The sequence below is a fragment of the Metopolophium dirhodum genome, chromosome 7, assembly GCF_019925205.1.
Source record: "Metopolophium dirhodum isolate CAU chromosome 7, ASM1992520v1, whole genome shotgun sequence".
NCBI classification, from domain to species: Eukaryota; Metazoa; Arthropoda; class Insecta; order Hemiptera; family Aphididae; genus Metopolophium; species Metopolophium dirhodum.
This window is the reverse complement of record NC_083566.1, coordinates 21516276-21536560: the sequence shown is the minus strand read 5'-3', so window position 1 is coordinate 21536560 and position 20285 is coordinate 21516276.

The window sequence follows — 20285 nt, the reverse complement described above, 5'->3', positions numbered from 1 at the left end:
GCCTCCAGTGGCGTTTTTTTCGGTAGGGATATAGTAGTTTAGATAGCCTTACCGAAAAAACGCCACTGGGATACTAGAAACATTCGCACGTTTTCGTGGCCCGTACTATAGAGGTTGAGGTTTACAATGTTTACATAGTCGGCTAATACGTCTATTTGTTATTAATAGTCCAGTTGTATACTTATAGGTATCTAAATAACGCATATGAAAATCTACAGTTTTTGACCAATTAGCACCGAACTTTGCACACATATTATTTGGCGGGTCGTTATTATAGAGTCTTTTAAAATTCCATATTATGCAACTATAATTTTTATTGCGATGTATTAAAATACGAAACCGGGCATAAAGCACAGTCGCAGAGTGAGCTTTCTTAACCTATATATAAGTTGTATAACTTTGCCTCATTTAACGTTGTTTCGTTATTACGTCGTAGAATTTTAAATACTTGTGTTCCGTTTAACAATGTTTCAGTTTCAGTACAACGTTGGCTTTGACATCGGACCGTATGTAATTTAATTTTAGTCGACCTTGCGTGTAGATCACTTATAGAATCCAAATGTTTTTTTTTTTTTCAGATAACGCTATAATGCTGTTATTGACTGACGTGCCTATATATCATACGTACGCGGCTTACCGGGTGGACGAGAATCGTCATCCGGACGGGAAATGTGTTCCTCAGTGTTGAGGGCGGATGTATGCTTCCGGGACGAGGTGAGACCTTGATCCCAGGGTGGTCTGTATTCTCCGGTCGTCGCACACGCGTGATTATCTTTAAAAAAAATCTGCTTGTGCAGTGCCGTTGTAGTTTCATCAAGGCCGTCACCACTCACACAGTCACCCAACATCATCCTTACAGGCCATGTGTTTCTGGGGGATGTAATATTATTACAATATTATATTATGTACGTAATATTTCGTATTATAGTTATGTTTCATTCAGTCGATAGTAAGTTGTTCATAACAACACTTTTCCCGTCCACTATACAGTTATAACTATTGTCATATATTATAATTAATTATTATTACGTGTTATAATATTATATTACCGTGTTATTTATTGCCAGGAATAGATATATTTAAGTGCATGCAAAAAGCGTCCTGCTTAACATTGCGATTTCTGGGAACTTAACTCGGCGTTAAACGAGGCCTTATACTTGTATTTATAGTTACATATCAAATATAACAATAATCATATACATACGACGCATCAACTACACGAGTAATCATACTTATTGTCAAGTTCATCTTCCTCTACTAACGTATATCTTAGACGAATTTCTCGACGTATTTTTTCGTATAAAATAAAATACCTATACCAACCATAGTCCATAAGCAGTCGTAGATTACGATTGACCTAAAAAAAAAAAGTTTTTGTCACCTTAAGTTCCTGCATGTGACGATAGCCGTATACATATATTTATCGAAATAACTATAATGTATTTCTGACCAGCCGTATGGGTACTTATAAAGTCAAGAGAATAGATAGCCGAGTTTTAAAATATACATTTTTATATACACCTAATTAGATTATGTGTACGAACTTGAATTCTCTTGTGAATAATTATCTAAAAGATACAATATACATGAATAGTTTATTGTTTGATCACGTATAGTCACGTCATCGTAGACTCCGTGCACTCCTCGACATTTATATTTTAATACTTATTGAATAGGATTATACTAAGTAATAGGTAACAATTATTATAATCGATCTAAATTTTAGGAGAATATTTTTGTTATTTGGTGTAATTTACTAGTAAAAATTAATAAATATTAGCCGACGATGTGATCATCACATACAATATATCATACTAGTTAAGTAACTTAGGACTACATAATATTTATGATTTTCCTGATGACTATGTTCACTGTTTACACGAAATACATAGTTTTTTCTAGTGAACAACTTAGTTTCGAATACAATATAATAAAGTAAATGATGAAATATAATCATCTATACATACACCAGGATCCATGGGTCTTCAACATTTTTGGGCAACGAGCCACCTATTATTTTTTTAAAACTCGTGGGCCTTATATAATTATACAGCACAATTATTATATAATAATGAGCAAAAACAAAGAAAAGTTATCAATAATAACACTATAACAATATATGATGAACGTACATACATACATGCTATGCTTTAAATCTGTTCACTCCTTCACGGGTGACGCGCCTCAAGTGACATACGCACGGTAAGTATACGATTTATAATCGTCGAGTGTCTACTTCGCATCCTCGGCGACAAGCTCGTGGATTTTGATCAAACTGCATTTTCGACAGAGGACTTCAAAAATCGGGTCCCGCCCTGAAGTGTGCGTACTTTAGGTAATATATTGTAACAGTGTAACACTGCTGATGTTCTCGACAACACCCGTCGTGTAGTTGGTGTATGTTGAATACGCGCAAAGTATCATAATAATTGTATCGATAAAACCCGAAGTGCAAATGTTTATCACTAGACTACAACAGAGCAGTTTATACTAATAGTATTTATATAACTTCATAAATTGATAAATGTAATGTATTTTCCCACGACCCGGCGGTTTCCTGCGAGGGATTTTTTTTTTGTGTTAAGGTTTTTGTTCCGGTGACGGCGCACACTTCCGGGGCGCCTTTCTCAACTCGTTCCAGGGTACGGTGGTCGCGCGATCGGAGTGCACATCATGTACAATAAATGGTACAATCATATAATGTACAATTCATGAAGTAATAGACGCTCACGCTAACACCGTACATGTGACAAAACTAAAACTAAAAATTAAAAAAAAGGTACAACAAACACTCTAAAACACACCGCCGTGCATAGTGTTATTGTGTTATATACCTATGCAGTATGTTTGTGTGTTCATATAAATATAATGTAGGTTAAGATTCCGGAAATAAGCGTTAATAAACCGACGTCGGCGTCGTAATCGTCTCGACCAGCTGCAGCACTCGCGCGAATTCCATACTTAATTTCCGGGCCGGGTTTCTTTGTTTTCACACAACAGCTGTTTTTCACCGTCGTAAATTACACACGTTCACATACGGCGAGTCAGCTGTACCGAAAACATAAAAATGCATCAGCTGATGGTTTCGTGCGAGTGTGGGTTTGTGTGACGGCTCGTCTCTCTCTCCCCCGTGGTCGTTTCACAACAGCTGGATTTGACGAGCAGAAGAGTCGTTAAAAAAAATATATAATAAATACAATTCTATACACCTCCTCCGCGCGTAACCGACACGTTTTTATCGCCACTGTGAGTCCCACAGCAATAATATATATATATATATATATATATATACATATATACATTGCACATCTATATAAAAGTATCCGCTGCGACGTAAATGTATAAACGCGCGTGTGCGCGTGTGAGTGTGTACACAATATTACAATATTTCCAAACCGACAGAAACCAGCGAAAGAGAACCCCGTAGCGGCTAATCGAAGTGTTTGACGTGTCGAACCATTATGGTTAGGCCTTATAGGGTGCTAGTGTTCACAAAAGGGGTTTTTTTTTTGTACATATTTTATTATTGCAGAGTCCCCTGCGAAACCCCCTTCCCATGAACCACATCACCCCCCGTGAAGTGAATGATTATTAATAATATTATTGCTGTTGTCGTCGTCGTCGTCGTATAATAATATGTTGTGTGTCGTGTGAGGTTTATAGGTATTATAAATAAGCGTATATTATGAACAGTAGCTGCATCGTTCTATACGGAGATGGAATACCTTTTTATAAAAACGAGTCTTATTATTATTATGAGTCCTCAGGGAGGTAGCAGCGTACACATTATTATATGGCAGCGGTGGTCACGTCACGTATGGTATACATATATTATGTATTATACACAATAAACGATCCACGCACTATTGTGTGTCGAGAAAAATTAACGGTGTATATACCTACCTACTCATGCAAACAAAATACTGTACTTGCGATCTGCCGATTATTTTTCATACACATTTGACTTTTGGTCTTGAAATGGCGACTGCTACAGCTGCTGCGTTAGTTTTTGATTTCAAACGTTACAACAGTTTGTGCCCCCCCCCCTCAATCCCCCATAAAAGAGCTGTAGAAAAGTCCTCAAAAAGTTTCATACATCAGCTCTGTATACATAAATTGAAAATGTATTACAATTATAATACTTAAACGATACAAATCTGAATTTGTCGTTATTTATAACGAATAACCTTGCATAACTGCATTCAAGTATCGTCTATCTTTTACACGAAAAATAATAATTTTTTATACATATAATATAGAATGTAAATATTATTTATTATCATACAAAATAATTTAACAAACTCTGTTACGTTTACTCGTATGCTACACACTTGTGGTCAGAGAGAGATTTTCTATTTTTACGTACATAATTCTCCCCGATTGCTATAATTACAGATTTAAATTATCAAAATGTAAAATTATAAAACTAAAATAATGTTATTATATATTATGATAAAACAAGCATTTGTACCGAAGTGACATGAAATATTTTAGATATAAAACAGTAGTTGTCGTGTTTTCATCGAGTGTGTCGTGTTTAAGTGTTTTAACGCCACCGCTGCCATTCTATATACTACACCTATATATTATAATATTCTTGGCAGCAAAACGAATACATTTTTGTTAAATCGTACGAATTATAAAAAAAAAAATATATATATAACAAGGTTATTGAAATTTCCTTACCTCCGACCCAGTTTCTCTGCAGCACGCACGTAAAATATTTAATATATTATTAGACATATTTAGATAGCACGCTAGGAGACGTCGTCTTTTATTAGCACCAAAAGATTCGTACATATACACCTTTTCACGGACCCTATCGCAGCGACACAGTCTGTGTTATAAAGTATAAGACAATTAGTGAAAAAATGTCTGAAAAGTTATTACTGCTTATCAAACGAATACCAAATATTATACATTACAATAATAAACTATCCACCTACAGCCTACATGTCTACTACAGGTACAATGTATCTGGTATATATATATTATATACAAGTAGTATAACTTAGGTTATAATATAGCTTCAATCTGATAAAAACAAGAAATAATGATTGTATTTTCTTATAAATACGTACCAACCTTTTTATATATTTTATAGCCTTATAGGTTTGTAGAAGGCCTTAGAGGGGTCTGTATACATTATGACTTTTAATAAAATAAAAAGACGCATACAATATTAGTTTTTGTACATCTAAAATAATTATTAAATTTTTTTAATATCGAGTCACAACGTGGACAGTTTAATTAATGGTACAACAACTATCAGAAAAATTTGGATTTTTCACATAGCTATATACCTAATATTGTAACATGCTTATAAGTTATAAGTTATTAGACTATGTCATACATAATGAATGTACCTATCACTTAATAATATTTGATAAATTATAATATACCTATTGAAATGTTTAATACTATAGTATACTATATTATTGTAATTTAAACTCCTCGAAAAATAACGATTAAACAGTTAACGAAGGAGTGGGAGGATTCCTATACTACCTATTGTGTATTTTTTCTGAAATAATATGAAATGGATTTCTCATGGAATAGACAAAAAAACCGCAAAAAGATGGTTCGAACTCACGCGATCCTCTACGACGAATCACATTTTATCGTGACATTTTTATAATATTATGCACAGTGGTGCCGATTTAACATTTGAATGAAGCACATTATTTGTTTACACTTTACAATTATTATTTATTATTATAACCGCAGGTTAATGAGTATATTTTACAACGGTCATATTATCAACTGTAACGTCAAAACAAATTTCGATGTCCGACACGGACCAACTGTAACTTTTTTCCATAGTTACCTTCGGTTTGCTTCCCCCAAGTAGGTACGTCAGCAGCCCGATAATAATATTGGCATTGGTACTATAATATTATAATATAATAATCTATTATAGGTACCTATTGTTGTACCTAGAGTCTATAGATACATAATTGATACGTCTGATACATCCGTCTGAAATCGAAATAAAGTTATTCTTATTTTCCGCAGTAACTTTTGCATTGCTATTCCTCCAAGTATATACCAGCAGCACAATATTAATACTGACATTGATCCTGTATAATAGAATAGCTATAATATTCGCAATTCTATAATAAAATCGGTAATATTCCTCTAGACACTATATTATAATTTATTGACATAGAGTCATCCGAAACCTAAATTTTATAAATTGAAACGGTGTTCTCCGACTGGTATAATATTCGTTTTCAAATAAGGTATTTATTTCACGGTAAATATTAAACATATTTTATCCGTTTTTACGTTGTAAACTAACAACTTTTTTATAATGCTGAATAGTTTAAACAAAAAAATAAATGAATAAATAATGTAAAGTAAATTTATGTTTTTATCGAAACATACAAAAACCGTTAGTAACAAACCTTACCGGAATTACAAACTTTTATTCTAGACAATAATTTATATAAAATAGTTGATAATTTCGTACTTTTTGATATAACCGACGGGTTTTCCGCATTCCGGCGTGCATTATTATGTATTAAAATGTGTTTCAAACTAAAAGTTCTAGTTGGAAATGATAACGGTCGCACAAAACAAGCATCCGATTGTTCACTCTGAATTTATCAGACTTTGTCGGCAGTGGAGTGGAGCAGAAAAATAGTTTTGTCTTTGTCGAACTTTGGGGATGTTGTTTTCGGTAAACAAAACATAAAACCGTTGACTTATTCTCCTAGGCGTAATTACTTGCAGACAGCGTTATTGTGATTTGCATACTTTTTTATCTGAATTCAAATTACTTACTTTATTAATAGTCAATACTCATTAGTAATAGGTTACTATAAACTTATAGTTAATAACTTATTAGTTATTACTATAGCGTGCAAATTGTCTACTGAGTACTGACCACGGTTATCTATTAGATAACCGCGGTGGTACTGACTATAATACATCAGGATTTTCATTTTTCGTCCTGCACGTAAATAGTTTATCATGTTTATTATTATCGAACAGTGATATGCACATTGAATAAACGGATTCTCCTCGCTTACGTTTGATTGGTAGAAAAATTATTTTTGAAATGTTTAACCGAAGTAATGATTTTTTTTTTCTTGTTGGTTGATTCCGCCCGAATTCCCCCGACTCAATATAAATGTTAATCCCTGTATCCGGTGTGGCGGTGTAGTGCACTATATATACACGATATACCTCACCACCGCGCATACCACACCCCAAGAACCAAGGTGACCATTATTCATGAAAACTCGACGTCCTTTTTCGTGTTCGGTTTTTTTTATCGCGTTCCAAACGGCTGCAGTCCCTATATAATATGCGGCACGGCATACTCGCATAGTTGTATTATAGGTAAAAATGTTTGAAAAAAAAGAACGATGGAGGTGTGAAGTAATCGTATACGGATAATATATAATATATATATGCGCAATTTTAGCCCACTCCACGATTTTACCACCGATATAATATAATATTTTTATGAAACTCATATTATTGTTTATTGGTTTGTCTTCGCACTCTGCCGGTCCGCAAATCAGAACACGGGGTGCTTTTTAATTTTAAAAATGTTTTTCCAAATAATGTCCTTATATATAGTTATATCTGCACCGAAAAACGTTAGTCCGCAGTGTCGCTCAGATGTATTACATGAAATAATTATAATATTAATATCGTAACGCATTTAACGTAATATGTACCTATGTGGCTGGTAGTTAGCTGGTATTCATCGCCACCACGATAGCGATGCAGCTGCTGCGTATATATACGATCTAAATTCAAATTTCATGCCTGCCTTCCGGTACCGTTGGCTATAAATTATAAACCATCATTTTAATTTAGTATAATGAAATAATTGTGGTTGTAGGTACAATTAACTGGCCTGATAAATATTAAATTTACTATATAGTTCAACACAAATAAAAATTAGAACACTAATTTACGCATGTATATAATTTAATGGAGGGGGAATATTAAGTATATTATACAATTTTAAATTAAACCCTTTTCCACAAGCCTCTTGGCTTATAAAATCATCCGTTAGATAATCACAATTCATGTTAAATTAAAAGTTACTTTTACATGTTTTAATGTAAAAATAGATCTCTTTCGTCAAATAATGTACCTATGTACCTTACGGCAATACAAAAGTTCTTATCCGGTCTAACAGCTCTGTAGACTCTAATAAAAAAAAAACCAAATGCTGGTACCTATATACGTAAATATCAATTAATATTTTTCTTTCGCCATGTTACACTAATCTGTAACATAATATGTATAAAATAATATACCAAAATATAGACGTCTCAGTTAATACAAAATATTATATACTATGTAGTTATAATATGTTTCTGCATTTTATAGTGCCAATGAGACGATATTGTTAATGGTTTAAATATTGCGATTTGTGATATATACCTACCTAAGATCTAATACATACGCACAAGCTTGTTTTTTACTCATCATTCGGGTGATCTACCCTGTACTAAATTGGACACGGCGTATTCGATGATTTTTTTTAGCAATTATGTAGCCTTTTCATTAAAATAGTTATAGTATTTTATGAAAGTGCAAATTTTAGACTACTATTATTATTATTCAACGTAATAATGCTAACATTCTGAAATGCCGAACATATTCAACCGATAGTGCGGTACTTATGGATTTATCGAAATCAACGTGCAGTACGCGTAAGCAATAAGCATGTGAAGTCGAATCCGGCGGCAATCTATTCACATCGCAAATCATATATGATATTGTATAGTGTATAATGCTCATTGTTATAAACTTATAATCGAATTCGTAAAGTTCAAGATAATACTATAAAATTAATATTTTTTTATTTTGTTTCACATTATTCCCTGATTTTCGGTACGCGTATTACACGGTTTCTTATACACTAAACAAATACATTTTGAAAATCGAAACGGAAAAATGAAAATTATATTATAATATATCCACGTGCAATTTAATTTCTAATTCGTTATGTTGGCGATACTACAGCAAAATATTACCTATACCTATCTACAAAACTGTCAGAAATACAACATTAAAAACTTTCAGTGAAAATATGATTCTATACAATGTAAATTATATCTAATGTGGAACAAATAAAGCATTTTATTATTATTATTATTGTTATCATCATCATCATCATCCTCATCATCGTGACGGAAAGAAAGTTGTCGAGAAAATTAAAGTCCCTTTAAAAACAGACGTTTTTCTTTATCTCTAACAATTTTGCTTATGTAAAGTTTCAAAACAAACTACTCCAAAAATGTACGCCTTGAACAATGAATGAGATATTAATCTCGGGCAGCTGCAATTTGTGACAGTACACATTGTCACAGGAATTAACAAACTTTGACTATACGCATAATAACGATAAAATACATAACTCTGTATATTGCAAAAAATAATCGATAACAATTTATAAACTAAAACATGATAATACTAACCAATAGCTCTCTAGCATATTTTGTAATGACAAATAATTTGTGTTTAAGCTAAAATTATTTTATATTTATAGCATATTATTATCTAAGGGACATAGTACAAATTAATTGAATTCTATAAAAAAATACATGAATGGTATCGAATAAAAATATATACTTTATAATACTTTATATATTTTATAATAACATTAATTAAATTCACGGAACCGATAAAATTATTTTTACAAAGTGTCTGCGGAAATAGCGGGATTATTATACGAGTATTACATTACAGTAGTACACTAGTACCTATTCATTGATTAATTATTATATAGATATACCAGACTATAGTCGAATTCAAAAACGATTTGAATATAGTAGGTACATAATAGTATAATACCTACTTGAACGATTATATCATACACATTTGCGATCTCTGCAAAAGTATGATAATATAATATAGGTATTACATTAGGTATAGGTAGGTATTAATACAATATAATATAGTACGTAGTATAATATGATAATATGTAATATGTGTGTGTGTGTGTCTTTTCGGTGTAAAAAAAATTGATTAAAATACCTCTATGTAAAAGGTAAACATTTTATAAATAATTTCGTTTCTGCTTATTGATCGCACATATTATTGTTATCATTATCGTAAAAAATATCCGAATGTGAAATTAATTATAATTCGAACGTTTATATTTAGACAAATCCTGCGAACAAATATTGTACAACTTGCAGAGGCGTACCGAGAAAAAAAAATAGAAATAACTTTAGTTCGTTTTACGTATAGGTACAAATATTCGGCTGAACGTTTAATAACGATTATTACAACGTGCATTATAATATATTTTATTGCATTCGCCCGGATAATATTTATCTACATTTTTCGTTCACATTACAACATATCACATAAAGTACAATATTATTCTGATGCACCTATAATAATATTATGCAGTGGCGGATTTAATATTAAAATTATGTTGGCAAAAAAAAATATACAAAATGTGCTCCATGCAAAACTTATCGAGTTGTAACATACCTGACAATTTCGAACCACGATGTCTACCTTAGACTATAATTATAATTATCATAAGCAAAAATCAACAGACATTCACAAATTTCAAAAGCAATTATTTATTAGGTTCTGGAAGTTTGAAAGTTTAGTGAAACTTCTACATAAGAGTCATAATAAGTTTAGTTAGCTCATTGCAAAAACTGAACTTAGTTTACTATTGATTAAAATGTAACTTAGTTTTGGTTGAGCGTATTTTGAAGAAAAAGCAATTTGAATTTAGCCATCGCTTAAAAGTTTGTAGTATTCATGATAATAATAACAAAATATGAAGACCGGGTGAAACAAAAAGTGTTTATAATTCAATAAGCACAAATTAATTTAATTTGATAAACAAAGTAATTAGATAATTTATAGAGATACATGCAGGTGTAATCCATAAGACTTTATTCATAATCATATACCAGAACTGTGTTAGTTCTTGTAAATATCAATTATTAAAGTTAATACTTTACCAAAAAGAAAACCAACAAAATAGCACGTGATTAGACAAGTCCCGAGATGCGAGTTTGTTTTTTATTATAGGATTCCAATTTCTATATTAGTCTACCGTGGATGTGGTGGAGATAAAAACAAAATAATTGTAGTTCCCAGACCGGAAACGAATTCACAACTGACCTGAGTCCAAAACTTACAACGAGTTGGTGTATACAATAATATTATTTAAGTGTTTTTAGTCGTGCGCACACACGAATCAGTATGCTTTCATCCTAGGTCCCAATAATGACCATTCAGTCAGGTCCGGGTCCCTGATAAACTGATAAGATGAAAAAAATTACTTTAAAAATCCAAACATCTAAAATTTCAAACTAATAATAATATATAGTTAAGTTTTTAATATTTGTTTTCAACCAATGTAGGTAATGTAACTAAGTGTTCCCAACGTGCGTCTTATAAAATAATAATTATATGTATACCATCAAAAAATAGATTTCATAGCTATGGCAGTATGGCCTATGGGCTGTGATTCTTGTTCTGTGCTATGGTAAATTTTAGGTTTTTCTATAGGTAAATGATAGGCAACAATACGTGTGTTCAAAATAATATATAAGTAATTGGCAATCGTCGGAGATTCATAAATTAATAATTAACGCCCTCGTCGAAATGTCGCTGCAGGTCCGCGAATAGGGTTTTTTTTTCATACTGCGCATAGGTGCTGCGAAATATAATAATATATAGTGATACCTAAATATACTATACAAATATTAATAACTGCACACGATTGCGTTACACTAGTCTTGTATAGTTGTGTTGTATATTATAATAATTATAATATTTTATTATGTTTTCACTAAGGCGTCGGTGGGACACGTCCAAGGTCGGCTCGTGACGACGACTTTAGGTACCGTTTCGGCACGTTGCGGTCTTCGTCGCCCTTTCCTACTCCGTGACTCTATACAATCATATCGTGTGTCACTATAATAATATTATAATAATAATATAATACATGTATACTTTTTCAGCTCGTCTCCCCGACCCTCCATCGCCATTAGGATTACAATGGACTCGGGTTAACATGTGTATTATATATATATACGTTTTATTATAATATATGTATATTGTATATGCGTGTACACTTTGTGTCGTTTTTGTTTTTCGGTACAATAGCCGACCGTAGGTACACATATTATTATGAAAACAAGTGGGCAGACACTGCATTGTCCGAGGCTCGGCGAGTCGACCAATTTTTAAACTATACCCGAGTGAGTGTTTATGTTATGGTATGGTAAAAAGTGGCAGTTATTAGTGCGTAAAAAGATATCCCGTGATAAAAAAAAAAGTCAAAAGAATAAAAATCAACTCGACTTAGTTGTAAAACAGAGTCTTCATTTGTAGTGTTTTCATCCAAAAATATTACTCGTCGTACCTATAGTACTTACCAATGATTAAGTAAAAATATTATGCATGGATTTTAGTATTTTACTCGACGTGAAAATTGAATGAAATCAACTTAATCAAATTTAAGTTTGAACCAAGTATGTACAATAATAATTAGGTTAGGTCTAGTTAAGGTACCCATATAATAATACATAGTATAGTAGCTAATCAAATTTATTCGTAAGACCTTAATAATAATTATAAATTAATAGTGTGTGTGGTAGATCGTAGATGTTACTAACAAACACTTCGAAGTGGAAGAAAATCGTAATTTTTATTATCAATTTCGATAGCCGAACACGTTCAATATAATGTACAATATTTCTGTACACAATAACACGCATCGATACTTTAGTGATAAAATGTGCTTTAAAGTGTTTTCGACGATTGATTGAGTACAATTGAAACGAATTTTATTCGCTGCATCCAAACCATAGACGACCGACGGTGGGATCGACTCGGTCGTCGAGGTTTGATCGATTGTTCGCACAATATATGTCGTAACACAGGTATTTATCGCGGAAAATTTTTTATGTAACCAACGTACGCGTGTACACAGACGTATCATATGATTATCGGCTCGTGTATACAATTTTCAAAGGATTATACAATATATATTATATACATGATACTTATATTATCATTTTAATATCATTGTAATTTATGCATAATATGCGATTAATACACTATTCAAAACACCAGTATATATAGGTACCTATAAGCTAGGTATAAGTGTATAACCTTTGTCGCGCTGAGTGCTGACGGAAGAAAAAGATAATAATAATGATAAACACATGCCGCGATCTATAACCGGTATATTATATACATATTGTAACGATAGATCGGTATTTCTATACATTTCTATATATATGTATATATGTGCACACACATATAAACATAATATTGATAAGTGATAACAAATTGTTGCAAAATCTCTACAACAATCCATCAGGTTTTTTTCCTATACCACAGTCTACTCGCAGTCTAGACGGATGTATTGTCGACGAGATAATACGCAACACAACATAATATTATATTATACGCGTGCAGACGTTTCAGGTTAAGGTATAGGTTATTGTAGGCATTATCGTAAAAATAATAAATATACATACCACTATTAAAATAATTATAATATTATCGTGCGCACGTGCGCGACTAATAGTATTGTACTACTGTGGTCGTATATTATATTATTATATTGTATTATTGTATTCGACCGAGCTGAAAGAAAACGCGGTAATAGTAAATAAGATGCACTCATAACAATAATATTGCTGTACGGCTATACTAACTGTATGCCTATAGCTACCTATGGTTACATATTTTACGGTTTTCCAACTGATATAACAATATTGCAGTTATAAAATCGACTGCCTACTTTATTTCTATAATTTATAGTCATATAATATATTGTATTATTATATGTTAAATAATTAAAGGTAGGGAAAAACTCTGGTATCGTTGACTTTCAGATACCTATAGCTTGCTCTTTGTTAGGTTTTAAATTCATATTACACATCATGTTATCATTCGACAATTTATTATATTTTTATTTCTAATATGCATTTTTAGTTCTTCACTAATATTATGGTACTCGAGTAAGTACTAAGTATATACTTACTCGATATCCATCACTATCCTACCACTATGGGTCGTTAAAATGACAATAATAGACTCGGTAAAATAAAATAATTATTTTTTTATTTATTTATATGAATGCATCCAACAATGTAACAGTCCCACAACCTTAGACAACATAATAAAAACAATAATTATTTACCATAGTCAAAATCAAAACATTTCGATTGAAGACATATTTTAAGAACATTAAATTAAATTGCAAAAGTAATACAATTCTTTCTTAAAAAAAATATCAAAACTTTTGACCAAAATTAAAAAAAATATTTATACTTGTATAAATTTAAAATAAAGAAAACACATTTTTAAAAACAAAACATACTTAATTCAGTTTTTTTTTAAAATACCTACCTATATTTTTTATAAATCTAAAATTTGAAAAAAAGAGAGCTGGGGATTGAGCCGGTCCAAATAAGTTCTTCAAGCCCTACTAATGGTTGTGTGACCGTGAATCGGAGGATAAACATCACATAAGTCCCTATTGTTTTTAAACTCGCTACTCGCATTGTCAGTATCCGTCTTGAGTCTTGATTATACATAATGATAATGTATGTAAACATAAATGCCGCATGAACGCGCATCGCTTTTCTTATCTTTATTTAATTGAAACTTTGCACGTGTCACGTATTATACATATCAGTCTATGTTTACACACGTCATACCAATTTACTATCAAAGATTACTCATTGAGTGGAGTAGGCTCTCTCCTAGAGGCCTCTACTCGTTTTAGCGGCCCTGTTAGCCCCTGACAACAGATAACGATTTCTCCCACAGAGTATGACCTCTTAACCAAATATTGATTTCAGGTATATCCTCAAAGAGCTTTCAACGAAAAAATTAAGAAAATTAAACATTTAAGTTGATTTAACGTTAAAAATGTACTGCACCTAAGTTAATTTTCTTTTTACAGTTATAGATTTATATTTAATACGTATTTTATAGATTATAAAATAATATATTTTACTAGTTTTGAAATTAAAAAGTTTTGTTTTAAATAATTATAATATGAACATTTATTATTTATTTGTTAAAATGAAATGGGTTGATTAAAATTAAAATTCATGGACATTATATCACCTATGAAGGTAATACATCTTTAGGGAGCCCGGAAATCTTAACTGCCTAGGCCCTAGGTACCCACAAATGTTTCATCCGGCACTGTTTAGTGTTAACTATTAATTATTATAATATAATATATGCATAGGTATACAGTACTATACACCAACGGCTGTTACACACGATTGGTCAACCAAAAGTGGTAAAATCATTGAATACGACCATTATAATATATGTAAACGAGTACGTCACGATGACTGGAACGTTTATGTATATCCTCAAACAAGGCACAATAGTATGGATATCAGAGATAGCAAAGTCATTCGCAAACTCTATAATATATCAATTGCATCACTTTACTATCGATTTAATTAAATAATCTTTATTAATTATTAATACCTAATATATTATTATACCGAACATAACCGTGGCTGAGGTCCAGCACATATATATAAATGTATAGATTGAAGTCCATAAACTTGTTCGTACAAACTGTATTGATGATTGTACGAACAAAAGTATACTCACATGAATAGAAATATTGTCACAATGTTACATAGGGTACAAAATATTAAAATCTGATATTGAATGTCTCCAATTTCGATACTATGATATCACACTGAAACATAATCCACATACATTTACATATTATAATATTGAAAATAGACACCATTTCAGTTTTCTACTCGAAGAGGCTTTACATATTTAAATGAAACAGATCAATGGAGGGGGGAGGTGGGGCTCCACACCCACTAGTCAAAAATACTACTCAGACCATCATGAGTCTTATTAAAATGTTTAAAAGTTTTTAAAAATGATAAATGTCTAAGGGGATATTTTGTGTGTCCTATTTTAGAATAATGATATTATTTTCTATATTATTTTCTATTTTCTATAGCACTGCTAATGATTGATCGTGTGCAGCATAATTTTTATTTCGTTTTGCAGCTTTTGTTATTGTTCGGAATTTATCGCGTTGAGTCCCCACAACAACAACAAAAATGCCAGACGAAAAGCGTAGTAGTTGTTGTCGCGTAAAAATAATTCTAAATCTATGGACCATAATATTATTGGAAAAACAAACAAATCGTGGGATCCGGACGGAAGCGGAGGGGGACATTCAGCTGTGACACAAGTCTGAGTTGACCGATCGTTGTCATCGGATATAGTACGCTTATACACAGTCTTTGTCGATGTTGAACAACTGTATTGTTTAAGGGAGAAAACGAAAAATCTCGAACGGCCAAGGCCCAAGAGCTTGTTAATATTTACAAGATCTATAATAATATATATATTTATTATTATAGATCTTTAGATTTTTCGAAGTGTGTCGACCTAAATAATGATGGAAAAAATCAACAAAGTTATGTTAAATATAATTAACTTTCTTTATTTTAAGAAATACAAAATACATTATTAAAATTGATGATGTTATGAAGTTATTACTTATGTATTTATGACTAATTAAATCATTATATATTATATAATAATATAATATATAATTTATTATATATTATATATAAGTTAATTATATTTAACATAACTTTGTTGATTTTTTCCATCATTATTTAGGTCGACACACTTCGAAAAATGTATTACCAGGAAATCATACTGTCCTAATAACCTAATGGTTATTATGAAACAAAATCAATTTTTAGATGCTGAACGAAGCGATGGATATATTTGCTTTTCTACAATGTAAATTTTATTTTATTAAATTTCTTTAAATTTTTTAGCAGTAACAATGTTTTAATCTTAAACTTTGAGAGTAGCAACGGGAAAATAACTGAAATTTTCTCCCAAAACCAGTTTTTACGACATCGAATTTGTTTTTTTAGATTCTTTTTTATGACTTCGATTACTATCGACTTTTTTTTGATTAATGTACAATACAAATATTTTTGAATAAAAAAACTTAAGAATCACATAAAAGTCTTCATAAGTTATTTATACCCCAATTACATTTTCAAGTGTTTAAAGTTCATATTTTTACTAAATTCATCAAAATAATAAACATTTGCAAATTATTTTGTACCTAGTTGAAATTGATCAAATTTTCAATTTTGACGGCTAAGACTTAAAAATGTGAAACAAGTTGTTCTTTCAAGTTATTAACAAGTTATTTACAAGTCACGAATTATTTTTTGAAGTAACTTGAAGCTTTCAATATACCGCGAATCTTATTATTTTCTATAAGCACAACAAACGTATTCACAATTTATTGAACGACGGTACGCCGTTATTATTACTTATAATAGTTTTTAAAAAAATAGCATTATTTTAATAATATTGTATTAATATATTCAATTTGTTTTTGGAAAAAATTATTTCAACCTAGTACCTAACATATTAATAGTTTATGTTTATTACTATGTATTAGAAAAATAAATCGTTAATACCTATAGCAAATATACAAATATACAATAAAATATCCTTAATAATATTATAGGCTAATTAGGTACATATACAACTGTCTCCACTTATGATCGTTTTTCACCATATTGATACAATTCATTATCATTGAATTCAAATTTAATACATATATTACAGCAACCTACTCAATGACGATAATACACACCTATTACCTGAACAGTAGAACGACTTACCCGATTATTTTATAATGTTATTAAAATTTAATTTATCTTATTCATTTAAGAAATGTAATCAATTATTAACGTTTAGTTCATATAATTTGTTTATATTAGCTTTATATTATACTATAAGCTAAAATTATTCATTAACTTGTTTAGCCTTGCAGATGGGCATTGAGCAATACAAGTAGCTATAATATATTTTGTACATTTAGATATAGGATGACAATGACGACCGTGACCAACGCAATATTCACCTTCGGATGGCTGACAAACTTATATAATTGAGAGCAAATTGAATCCTCTATATATGGTTCTATACCTAGTGTCTAGTGCGATTTAGACAAGACCGACGAAAAGTTTTTAATTGTTTTAATGCATTTATATGGGTACCCATGTATACGACCGTTATTTATGCTCTACCATAGTGTTGTTCCAGTTGAACCAAAATAATTTTATTATTCGATAAGCTCATTTTCTTAGTATATTAGTTAACATAATATACATTCTAATTTCTAGCTGTATTACCCGACTTCACCTCCGAAAAAATAAGAAACATAAAATATGGTGCTATATTGGCGTATCAAAGTGTGTGAACTAATACGGCCGAGATGTGAAATTCTCCTGGGTGAGTTGAATAGCACGGATATTTTCTAACGTTGTTCAAATTACTTTCTAAACTTTAATGATATCTCTAAAAATAAAATCGGAAACATTCGTTAAAATCGGTTGAGTATTATTGTTGAGTCTATAAGCTATATACACAAGAACAATGCCTTTTGTTGAACATTTGAAAAACAAACAATAAATTAAAATATATTATTTTCTAATATTTAAAAACAATTCCATAGCGACCTGGCAAGTTAGATAGTCCATACCAGTTTTTTTTTGTTAATTTTATTTGTGTATCCAATAACAACCCTATATTAAACAAAAAAATTATTCAATTTTGTGATCCAAAATGGAGTTCATGTGTGAGCCACCCTTTACCAATATATAGGGGTTAAAAAATAAGCGAATAGCACCCTCAGAGTCTCAATGAATCTATTGAAATAACTTTTTATTAAAATCGGTTCCAGTGGTTTCTGAGATTATCGCGTTCAAAACTTCAGATATACAAACTCTTCAGATTTATAATATCAAAGCGTAGATACATCATATATATTGTACATATAAAATATAATAATTGCATAACCCGACTTTGTCAGGAAAAAATGAACAAATACAAAATACGGTGCTATATTTTTATTCTAACAATATTTTACAATAAATATAGACATTTTTATAAATCAAATTTCAATAAAAAAAAGCCAATTTGAATAAAAAAAATCTATAGAATTAAAAAGAATCTAAAATGAATAAAAAAAATCTGGTCCCTTAAACTTGTTTCTTGATAAAGCTATTAAAAAATATTACAATTTTTTATTTAGATATATTTATCTATGAAAGTCTTAAAACTGGTTAGGTTTTGATAAGGATGAATGGGGGCTGGCTTAAAAACTGAAAAATTCGAAAAAAATATAAAAAATTATTTGACATCATAAACACGTCGATTCGATGCAAGTTTTTATCCCATCAATCCGATTAATCAATAGCAACCATGTATAAACAAAAACAATTTTACGATTTCTATATAGAACCTCAAAATCTTCGTGTGAGTCCCTCTTTGAAATGCGAATTTTTGAAAATTCTCATTCTTAGACCTTAGTGCACCCTTACATAATTACAGTAGTTACATGTTGATACGAAGGTACCTTGATAATGTCAAGTCTATATATAGCTGTCATAGTTTAGGCTCTACGTTGATATGCAGTCAGTCAGTCAGTCAGAACACTTTCGATTATATATTAATTATAATAATATAATATACTGAATATAAAGCAAAAGTATGGTGCGCACACCGTTGACTAGGTAGGTATCAGCATAATATATTTTTTTTTATGTTATCTTTACAAACTTGTATTTCTAGAAATATAAAATATCTACTCCACACTCGGCAAAAATAACCATGGTTACTACAGTGACATGACTAGGACAAATTATTGCACAGTAGGTGCAAACTTCCACCTACCCACGAAAAAAGTCCATTTGTCAAAACAAAGCTTATCTTTTTGAAAAAGATGCGATCCTCTCGGGAACAAAAAACAAATTGTCTAAATCCGGCGACGTCGACGACACCGGGTGTGGTGTGCAGATGACTGATGATTATTGGTGGAATAAATGTGTACATAGTGCCATTATTTAGATAATAATGAATTCGTTATTATACAGTTTATAATATGGATTCGATATTTACTACAATTTTTCGAGTTCCAGTAAAATCAAACAGCTGCAGAGTGTTTATAATAATCATTGTTTTATTTTTACTTTTATAGATTTATTCAGAAATCTGCTTCACGTTTTTAATGTTAAAATATTTATCCCTTTTCATTATAATTTATAAGTACTAACATTTTTGCGACTGCAAACATAATATATATTATAACAACTGTACCTACCTACTGATAAAACAAACGTGAAAATATTTAAATATGTTATAATATATTAATATATTATACTAATTGACCAACTGTCGAGTAGGTAGTGACTAAAAATATACCTGTTTATAAAACGATT